Consider the following 9,635-nt stretch of genomic DNA (forward strand, 5'->3'; position numbering starts at 1 on the left):
ACATTTACATCTTAGACTTACCACACTTTAGCACGAGCCAGTCACAAACTGGAGTCCAGCATTCGAAGCTGGGAGGCTAGCCATAGTTCTACAAACACCGATTTGACCAATAAGAGACTTTCTCCATTTACATCAACATACATACTCCGCAATCCACCATACGGTGAGTGGCGGAGGGTACCTCGTACCACAACTAGCATCTTCTCTCCCTGATACACTCATAAACAGAACGAGGGAAAAATGACTGCCTATATGCCTCTGCACGAGCCCTAATCTCTCTTATCTTTGTGGTCTTTACGCGAAATATAAGTTGGCGGCAGTAAAATTGTACTGTAGTCAGCCTCAAATGCTGGTTCTCTAAATTTCCTCAGTAGCGATTCACGAAAAGAACGCATCCTTTCCTCCCACCCGAGTTCCTGAAGCATTTCCGTAACACTCGCGTGATGATCAAACCTACCAGTAACAAATCTAGTAGCCCGCCTCTCAATTTCTTCTATGTCCTCCCTCAATCCGACCTGATAGGGATCCCAAACGCTCGATCAGTACTCAAGAATCGGTCGTATTAGGGTTTTATAAGCGGTCTCCTTTACAGGTGAACCATATCTTCCCAAAATTCTGCCAATGAACCGAAGACGACTATCCACCTTCCCCACAACTGCCATTACATGCTGTCCCACTTCATATCGCTCTGCAATGTTACGCCCAAATATTTAATCGACGTGACTGTGTCAAGCGCTACACTACTAATGGAGTATTCAAACATTACGGGATTCTTTTTCCTATTCATCTGCATTAATTTACATTTATCTATATTTAGAGTTCGCTGCCATTCTTTACAGCAATCACAAATCTTGTCCAAGTCGTCTTGTATCCTCCTACACTAACTCAACGACGACACCTTCCCGTACACCACAGCATCATCAGCAAACAGCGGCACATTGCTATCCACCCTATCGAACAGATAGGACAACAGCGGATCTACCACACTTCCCTGGGGCACTCCAGATGATACCCTCACCTCCGATGAACACTCACCATCGAGAACAACGTACTGGGTTCTATTACTTAAGAAGACTTAGAGCCACACACATATTTGGGAACCAATCCCATATGCTCGTACCTTAGTTAGGAGTCTGCAGTGGGGCACCGAGTCAAACGCTTTCCGGAAGTCAAGGAATATGGCATCCGTCTGATACCCTTCATCCATGGTTCGCAAGATATCATGTGAAAAAAGGGCGAATCGCGTTTCGCAGGAGCGATGCTTTCTAAAGCCGTGCTGATTCGTGGACAGCAACTTCTCTGTCTCAAGGAAATTCATTATATTCGAACTGAGAATATGTTCGAGAATCCTGCAACAAACTGATGTTACGGATATTGGTCAGTAATTTTTAGGATCCGTCCTTCTACCCTTCATATGCAGGGTGTTACAAAAAGGTACGGCCAAACTCTCAGGAAACATTCCTCACAGACAAAGAAAGAAAATATGTTATGTGGACATGCGTCCGGAAACGTTTACTTCCCATGTTAGAGCTCATTTTATTACTTCTCTTCAAATCACATTAATCGTGGAATGGAAGCACACAGCAACAGAACGTATCAGCGTGATTTCAAACACTTTGTTACAGGAATGTTCAAAATGTCCTCCGTTTGCGAGGATACATGCATTCACCCTCCGTCGCTTGGAATCCCTGATGCGCTGATGCAGCCCTGGAGAATGGCGTATTGTATCACAGCCATCCACAATACGAGCACGAAGAGTCTCTACATTTGGTACCGGGGTTGCGTAGACAAGAGCTTTCAAATGCCCCCATAAATGAAAGTCAAGAGGGTTGAGGTCAGGAGAGCGTGGAGGCCATGGAATTGGTCCGCCTCTACCAATCCATCGGTCACCGAATCTGTTGTTGAGAAGCGTACGAACACTTCGACTGAAATGTGCAGGAGCTCCATCGTGCATGAACCACATGTTGTGTCGTACTTGTAAAGGCACATGTTCTAGCAGCACAGATAGAGTATCCCGTATGAAATCATGATAACGTGCTCCATTGAGCGTAGGTGGAAGAACATGGGGCCCAATCAAGACATCACCAACAATGCCTGCCCAAACGTTCACAGAAAATCTGTGTTGATGACGTGATTGCGCAATTACGCGCGGATTCTCGTCAGGCCACACATGTTGATTGTGAAAATTTACAGTACAGTACAGTACAGTACATTACATACGGACGAAACTAAAATGAGCTCTAACATGGAAATTAAGCGTTTCCGGACACATGTCCACATTACATCTTTTCTTTATTTGTGTGTGAGGAATGTTTCCTGAAAGTTTGGCCGTACCTTTTTGTAACACCCTGTATAAAGGCGTCACCTGCGCTTTTTTCCAGTCGCTCGGGACTTCACATTGGGCAAGGGATTCGCTATAAATGCAAGGTAAGTAAACTTTAAAGTTAATTGGGAGAAAAGGAAAAAAGATTCAGCTTCGCGGTCTCTTTCCCACATGTTTGCTGTGTCTTTTGCTAACAATGTGACCAGGATGGAACTACATCCCTCCATAAAAGCTTGTTATCTCCCCTGTTGCGTCCATTTCAAAGTTTCCAAAGAATGGCCATAAACTTGCTAAAAGCCTCGTGCTTTCACAAATATATTTTTAACAGAGTCTGGACGTCTGGGCGCCAGTGGCCTGTCCCACGGAAAATCGCAGAATGCTCACAGTTGTTTTGTCGGCTTCCTGCCTACCAAGGGCCCATTCTCTGATTGATTGCCGGTCTACGGTGCTCTGGCCATTGTAGTGGCGACTTCTCAGGTCTAGTCAGTGTACCTGGACGTGGCTGCCTCCTGGCCAGCACCAACCAACGTGCCTGCACAATGAGACCGCGGAACTTGGCCGCCCAGAGATGTCGCCCAGGTTCTGCAGAAAAAACGAGCTTCCCTCGGCCCACCGTTGCCGTGTGCTTTTACTGCAGTCGTTTACATTGGCACCCTATTCTTTTGAACGCAGGTAAGTCTTACCATTATTGCCGGCCGGAGTGGCCGAGCGGTTCTAGGCGCTACAGTCTGGAACCGCGCGACCGCTACGGTCGCAGGTTCGAATCCTGCCTCGGGCATGGATGCGTGTGATGTCCTTAGGTTAGTTAGGTTTAAGTAGTTCAAAGTTCTAGGGGACTGATGACCTCAGATGTGAAGTCCCATAGTGCTCAGAGCCATTTCTCACCATTATTCCTTCCCTACAGTACGCAAGCAAGAGCATTAACTACTGCCCACCATCATCGTGATATATGAAGTCAAAATTACAATAAAGATCAGATTCTCTAAGAACATGAAGTGGCGTAGCACCGAATCAGAAGTGAGAATGCCCTGCAATCTCTCACCCTCTCGTATTATTAGATCGGTCGCACTCCCAGACCTGCATGATGCATCCAGCTGGTCTCGCACACTGACTCGCGCCAGTACTGGCGTCGCAGAGCTCTCGCTGACAGCATGCTCACGGCGCCTCTCTGACTGCGCCCACATGGAGTCACACTGCCGCAGCTGAGCGACAACTTGTGATGGAACAGAAATGGACGAGTCACCTTAAATCTCTTCTCTTATTCCTCCCTATCTGGCCCTTTATCGAACAATAGCTGAAAAAACTAATTTTCTTTGGTACTCTTACGACATACTTTTAACCAGATTTGGATGATGTTGCATGTAGTGAAAGCAGTCATTTAGAGTAGGCAGTCACTGGTAATAAACTCTGTATTGTATTTTTGGATATTTCTTACATAATTGATTTGTGTAGTGTGAGTTTCGCCAGGCTGCCACTACTGCCAATTAAAAATTTTCACATTACAACTTCCTGATGTGACTACAATGTCTAATACAGATCATCCTACATGAAATAATTATTAACAGTATGACACACAAAGAACCAACGTCAACACATCCACATTAGAACTGACTGCAAACTCACTACTTACGTATGCGTCTTAAGCCGCTTATCCACGGGGTGTGGCAGCAGCGTATGCAGCTGTGCATCATTCAGTACCATGTTGTAGTACTTGGATACCGCAATCGCACTTTCCTCACTGCGACCCGAAGTAGAAAGGTCTACCGTCCCACGGGAAAAGATTTCAGAGTGCTCTGTTCGTGCAGTTGAGACGCCAGTTTAGCTGTTTTCGCATGGTAAAAATGAACATCGAGACGTGTCCTGCCCTGATAGAGTGCTAAAAAACAGAAGATATGTTGAGGCAACCAAAGAATGGAACTACAACAAAAATACTCGAGAGAAAGACGGATGGAGGGACATAAGTGGCAAACTGATGCCAGTTCAGGAACAGAAAAAGAAAATGACATCCTTACTGGCTTTCCATAGAAGAGAGAAGCACCTTTCCATCATACTAATTGCATCTCAAAACTGAGCGTCTATTTTTCTTATTTTTTGTTCGCTCATCGAAATTAATTCTTCGAAATCATGTTACTACTATAGAGTAAAATTTTTAATTGTGTCTGCACCAGTTAGAAATTCATTTCTTGTGTAGTTGTTTTCATACTGTATTCCTTGACGATATACCCCTTTCACTCACCAACACACAGTTTTCGTTTAGGTTTCCTACAGTTTTCGATGTTATTCATCTTACAGGAACAACCTGTCGTGTTCATGATGTTCTCTCACACACTGAGAAACCAGCATCAGCAGAAACACACGACGTGGAGTAATGTCGCTTATCGACTGAGACCATAACCGTGTGTGAGGATGCACAAGTTTGCTGCGTTCGAACTGTTTCACGCAGCTGCCGCGCTCTGAGTGGCTTTAACGCTGCTGAGTCCCTACCACTAGAGGCTCCACGACCATCGCCAGAGAACGACAGCAATAAAACTCCAACAACTTTCAAACATTGTACCACTAGGCGCCACCTACCTCAGTCAACGAAGTAACATTGGGGGAAAAAACTTGTGTAACCGTAATTTTTGTCCAGTTGTAGAAAGGCAGTGTAATGAATAACAAACAAATATTCTCGTCGGTAGGGAGTGAGCGTGGGTCGACGAGCGGCGTTTATATCTCAATTTTATATTTGTCCTTAACCTACTTTATTTAACAATAAGCATCAATGTTATAGCATTAAAACAGTATTTTCAATAATCTGTGATTTATTCCTTCCCCTATATCGTAGGAACTATTAATCCTTGAGAAAAATGAATAGGACCCTTTTATAAAAAATTAAAATAGTTTAATTCTGTACCGGAAAACATTTTTCGACAGAAGCCGCGGTTTTCGAAATATTTAAGAAAAGCAATAAAAAGTTATCACTACCCGCCCTGGCCTCCATCGCCGTCCACCCCCACGCTCACGCCCTTCCCCTGCAACGCGGAAACTATTACTCCTAGAGAAAAAATAGGTAGGTCCTTTTCTGTAGGAAATTTAATGAAGTTTAATTTTTTCTGGGAAATATTTTCGCTAGAAACCGCGGTTTTTGCGATATTCGGGAAATACCGTAAAATGTGATCTTTAGACGCCCATGCCTCTCTCTCCCACCACCCCCAAGCTCACAACCCATCAGTCAGGATTTTCAGTACGTTGTCCATGGCACTTCCCCCTACTACCGTACAAATATTTGTAACTATACGAGTTTTCGCATAGACAACAATTTTTGGCCTTCGTTGACTTTGCTAACTGTGCTGCATGATTCATGATAGAACACGATACTTTAGTAAGAATTGACAAAAAATCAAAGAACAACCGTCATATATGACACTTGAGTCACGCACACAGTCTGTAAATTGGTTAACTACAATTAGAAGATCCTTGAGAAGAAACAAGAATTGTTTTGAGAAGGCACCTGGTGCAGCTAATTAGCCACAGCCTGCATTCAGGTTGCGACGCAGGGAGGCACATGTTGCCAGTGCGCACACACGAGGGCCGTATGTTTGAGGTAACGCGGTGGAGGACGACTCTGGAAAGGTCCATGGCCGTGCTGGCGGTGGCGGTGGCGCTGCCCGCTTTGTGGCCTTACTGCGGCGCTCTGAATATTCATGGATGCCCCTGCGCGAACTTAGTGCGCTACGGACTCTGCTTGTATACACTGCGTATTCATGCAGTACGCGACGTGAGCCGTCTTAGACCATTAGTAAAACATTAGTGCAGGCTAACTAGTTGAAGTACATTCGTGATAATAAGGAGTGGTTTAAATGACGTAATTCATTTGCTTCTCACTGGCAGTCAGATTTTTTTATTATTTAGTTGTTAGTTACAAAGTTCTTTTTACTTGTTGAAAAGTAAACTGAGAGAAATTTAAAGCTAAACCAGGAGTACCACCTGCATAATATCGCACATTGTATTTCTGCCCTTATTTTAATTTTGTTAACATTTGCAGGTGAATGAAATAGTGGAAAACTACAATATTTGCGAAACTGACCCGTGCACACATTATTTTCCCTTGATATTCTGAATGAAACTATATGGACTGGATCTACCAAAAACATTTCTCGGTGGTATATACGACACAGAAGTGTCTGTATCGTTCAGAAGTACGATACAAACTTTCTTCGTACAAGCACGCACGTCTCAACAGCACAGACGCTGCAATATCTTATTTATCCGCCGAAACCGTACGGAAATATGTGCAATAGATGTACGAATGCAGATTGTAGACACTTGATTAGCGACATATGGAAGTTTGGGGCTGGTCGTGAGTCGTGGTCGGATAACGTTGTAGTAACGCGACCGCTTGCGATAAGCGGAAACTTCGGTTTCGAGTCCCTGTTCGGCACTAATTTTCACAGTCATCATTCCATTATACAGCTGATCATTATCCATATTCGCAGCCGTGAACACATTTTATGTATTTCTCACTGGAGTCCAAACGAGAATCCAGCCACTTGAACAGTCAGGCTCTATACTGATAATCGTAGTGAAGAAGATGTCTTTTAATGGAAACTGGCGGTTGAAGATGAAAGGGAAACTTTTGGTACGACAGGGATCGTGGAAATTAAGACCACATTTCCCAAAGGGGGACAAAATCAATACTGTAGCATCAGACACATTTTGCTTGAATGACTATTTTATCTGAATAACAGAAAGCATTGTTTATCACTTCCATTGCAATCGTGTATCGACAGCCTCTGTAAATTTAGAAGCAACCAGACTTGGTTTACCAGAACGTTCAGTTTTGAGTCCTCTCGTTGTTTATGATATACTAGGGGACTTCAAACAGTAAGGTAGACATCTCATCCTATGCTAAGACCATTCTTGTTGTTGTGGTCTTCAGTCCTGAGACTGGTTTGATGCAGCTTTCCATGCTACTCTATCCTGTGCAAGCTTCTTCATCTCCCAGCACTTACTGCAACCTACATCCTTCTGAATCTGCTTAGTGTATTCATCTCTTGGTCTCCCTCTACGATTTTTACCCTCCACGCTGCCCTTCAATGCTAAATTTGTGATCCCTTGATGCCTCAGAACATGTCCTACCAACCGGTCCCTTCTTCCTGTCAAGTTGTGCGACAAACTCCTCTTCTCCCCAATTCTATTCAATACCTCCCAAGACCATAGTCCAACAAAATGTGACACGTAGTCAGAAGATGGTACATATTTTGATTTCCTGCACACACTGTTCTGTTGCTGCACTGACAATAGGTGTTTCACAGTGTGGCAGTTAATTGGCGCAGTAACTGGAACCGTATTCCAAACGTGAAGTACGCACGACTGTACAATTATTATGAGTAAAATTTCTAATTGTAAACAACTTCACCATGAAATTCTGGCGGTATATGGAAGAAAACCAATGTCGCGTCAAGGCATAGTGAAATGCTGCTAACTATTTGACCAAGGCCACACAGAAATGGTGACGCTAATCGGTTCTCGAGTGGCTACGGGCCAGAAAACGGATTTCTATCGTCGACGTATTGAACGATTGATAGAACGTTCCGAAAGTGAAATACTGAACTAATGTTAGAATGTTCCGACCGTTGTTTACGGAGATCTGTTGAGTATGTCGAAAAATAGTGTTACGTGAAACTTTCCTGGCAGATTGAAACTGTGTGCCGGACCGAGACTCGAACTCGGGACCGTTGCCTTTCGCGGGCAAGTGCTCTGCCATCTGAGCTACCCAAGCACTACTCATGCCCCGTCCTCACAGCTTTACTTCTGCCAGTACCTATCTTACATTCTGGAAACATCCCCTAGGTTGTGGCTAAGCCATGTCTCCGCAATATCCTTTCTTCCAGGAGCGCTAGTTCTGCAAGGTTCGCAGAAGAGCTTCTGTAAAGTTTAGAAGGTAGGAGAGGTACTGGCAGAAGTAAAGCTGTGAAGACGGGGCGTGAGTCGTGCTTGGGTAGCTCAGATGGTAGAACCCTTGCTCGCGAAAGGCAAAGGTCCCGAGTTCGAGTACACAGTCTTAATCTGCAAGGAGAGTATCATATCAGCGCACACTCCACTGCAGAGTGAAAATCTATCAGCGCACACTCCACTGCAGAGTGAAAATCTCATTCTGTCATACTGAAGGGTAGTGCAGCATTCAAGAAAAGTTACTTTGCCTGCCATAAAACGAGTAACTTACTTTCAGATCACCCACTTGCAGTTTCAGGAGATGCAAATGTTGTAATTTTTGCAGTTGACACAAGTATAAAAATAAAAAGCAGTGACAGTCACCTTAATGAAACCGCAGTTAATTTAGTATTCAAAAACATCTACACATGGATTATAATTGAATTTTTACAGGACTCAAAACATACAGCTCAGAATTTCTCACAAAACTTCACAAGCTATGAAATTTTTGGGACAACAGATACATTATAATTTCTACTGGAAAATCCATTGCTTATAATTAATTATTTTATGTCCTTTGTCGATATGAATATTTATATCTTCATAAAAAATAGAGGAATGCATGAAAATAGAAATAGGACCAAAACATCTTGTATAAATTCTTTAATGTTAGTATAGAAATAAGTTACAAGGGTGACGCAACATTTCTTTTCCTCGACCTATTTCGGTTGGAAAAATGCGGAATTTGTTGTGGGACATTGTGATATATTCCCGCTTCAGCTGCGTAGCTTCACGGAGTTTCAGTAGGTGGTGGCTCTACGTAGCCTTAAAAATGGTGTCTGTAACGGAGACGTGTTTCAAGTTTGGAGGAACAGAGCACCGCAGATATTCACAGGCACTTGTAGAATGTCTGCGGAGGACTAGCAGTGAACAAAAGCACGGTTAGTCGTTAGGCGAGAGGTCTGTCATCATCGCAGCAAGATCGAGCAAATCTTGTCTGATCTCCCACATGCATACAATATTGGAACGTGCGGATACTCTCATACGAGGCGATCGACGGATTGCAATGAAACGCCTCGCCGCACAACTGTACGTCTCTGTCAGTAGGCTGACACTCGTCCACCTATTTAAGTATTCAATGGTAGTACGTCCACTGTGTTCCTCGTCGCTTAACAGAATATCATAACGAGCAACGAAGGACGATCTGTGAGAAATTGCTGGTACGTTACGAGGCTGATAGTGACAAATTAGGTCGAACATCGTCACAGGCGATCAAACGTGACTGCATCAATTCCAACAGGCATGGAGTGGCGCCGGACCACCTCTCCCCCGAAGAAAAAGGAGTCCGAAGGAGTTATTCTGTCTAATGCCCAACTCTTAAGAGTACTACATTACCTAC

Source organism: Schistocerca serialis, chromosome 6, assembly GCF_023864345.2.
Source record: "Schistocerca serialis cubense isolate TAMUIC-IGC-003099 chromosome 6, iqSchSeri2.2, whole genome shotgun sequence".
Taxonomy (NCBI): Eukaryota; Metazoa; Arthropoda; class Insecta; order Orthoptera; family Acrididae; genus Schistocerca; species Schistocerca serialis.